This window comes from Arachis duranensis, chromosome 2 (assembly GCF_000817695.3).
Source record: "Arachis duranensis cultivar V14167 chromosome 2, aradu.V14167.gnm2.J7QH, whole genome shotgun sequence".
Taxonomy (NCBI): Eukaryota; Viridiplantae; Streptophyta; class Magnoliopsida; order Fabales; family Fabaceae; genus Arachis; species Arachis duranensis.
In genome coordinates this window covers 86,409,184-86,411,259 of record NC_029773.3, presented here as the reverse complement: position 1 = coordinate 86,411,259, position 2,076 = coordinate 86,409,184, and positions in this window count along the sequence as shown.

Here is a 2,076-nt window from a genome sequence, read left to right as displayed (position 1 = left end):
AATTTCTTCTCAGTGGCTGGTAAACTACATATATATATTATGATGATTTAAATAAAGGGTGTCACATATTTAATATGAAACATTTAATGCCATATTCACAGGCTATTCCAGCTATTATTTTAGGTATATTGTTAATAAATATATATATGGGTTGAATTAATGGTATTATGATGATTTATGATGCTAGCTGTACTATAATGTTACTTCCTCTGAAATTAAAGTATGTATGTATTCCCATTTTTTGAGGTGTTCTTTCATCGATCATTTAGTTTATGGATATAGGATTTGATTTTATTTATATTTTTAGTAACATATTTTAATTAACTCTCCATGATGTCATGTTTTAAATGTGTATGTAGTTTGATTCATAGAGATGTTTGCATTATGTCTAGTGTGTCCACAAATCATTCATTCCCAGATACGTTTTCTATGTTTTTATTAACAAATTTTTGAGCTGTACGTACGTTTGAAACTGAAATTTAGAAGAAAAAAGATACACACGTCTAACAAAATTCATCCCAAAAATGAAAAAAAAATAGATATTATTAACTTTGGTTATAAATAAGTAGTGTTTAATCATAATTGCGTAAGGGAATTAAAGAAATAATTTTGTAGCTTTATTTTAGATAGTTTAGAAGATTTGTTGGACGAAATTATTTTTTATTAAGTATATAAATTCCATTCATTTAATGTTACTTAATTTTGCTAAATGAAGACTATATAGTAAATACTTATTTAAATGCAAAAGAAGTAAATACCTAAGTAGTTGTAAGCAAACTATATTTAATATGAATTTTATTATCATATACTTTAAAAATATAGGTTAAACAGATCATACAAAAATATTTTAGTATTATTTATTGTAAAAATAAATTTTTTTACGCTTTTAATGTATAAAAATAATAAATAATGTTAAAATATTTTTTTATGAGATGCGTAATCCATACTTTTAGAGTACAGGATAATAAAATTCATTTAATATTAATGCCAACTTGATTTCATAAGCTTTAAAATTGCATGACGATCTTGTTATGTAAGTTAACATTTTTTTATGATGAACATTAAAGCCTGTTTCAGATATTTTTGAACAAGAGCCGAAAAATCAGTGCCCCTCCCAAAATCCAAAGACTAGTAGCTGTCCATGTCAGGGTCATGACATGGATAATGTTAAATACGAGTTTCTCTAATAAACATAAAATGACAAAAATAGCATTTGGTAGATGAGTCAACGTTTTTTAAATTAAAATATATTACTTGTTATGCATAGAAAAATCTAAGAGTAGTTAGCATTTGTTACAACATCTTTTAGAGAAACGTAGCAGAAATTAATTTATTTATGGAAGTGAAAAACGTGATGTGCAGTAATATTGTATTATGGTGGTGAGTAATCTATAGATGTGGAATTGGTGAATTCAGTAACTTGTAAAACGTAGGTTACATTTTGACTGAGATGATTTTAAAAAAGTTACAGCTTGCGTTTGGCATGGGAGGAGAACCCAGTTTTAAAACGTGTCTCTATGCTCTTTGTATGCCAACACCTCGAACCTCTAAAACGTAAGATGTGTTTGGCAGGTGCACAGCAAAACGCAACTTGCGTTTGACAGTCTTCTCAACTGCATGTGTGACACGTGTGAAGGAGAGTGGTGGTGAAGCCTACCTATAAAAATCAAAACGCAGGCCATAAGAGGGCTCAGCTTCCCTTTTATGTTACATGCTTCCCTTTCATATTACATGTTGTGAGTGAGTTTTGAGAGTACAAGGGTGGGGTTAAGGGTGAAAGGGAGTGAGTTTGTGAAGAGGAAGAATTAGCGAAGGTTTGGGATTTTATTTAGTAAAAAAAGAAAAATAGTTCGTAATTTTACTTTATAAGAAGAACACATTATTGAATATTTGAAACATCCTCAATTGGTGAGTAATTTTTTATTTAAGTTTATGATAAATAAATATTTTTATTTTTATGTTCTGTAGTGATATATTTTAACTTATTATTATTATTATTATTATTATTATTATTATTATTATTATTATTATTATTATTATAAATTTTGAGAATCCTAAATCCTAACCCTTCTCTTC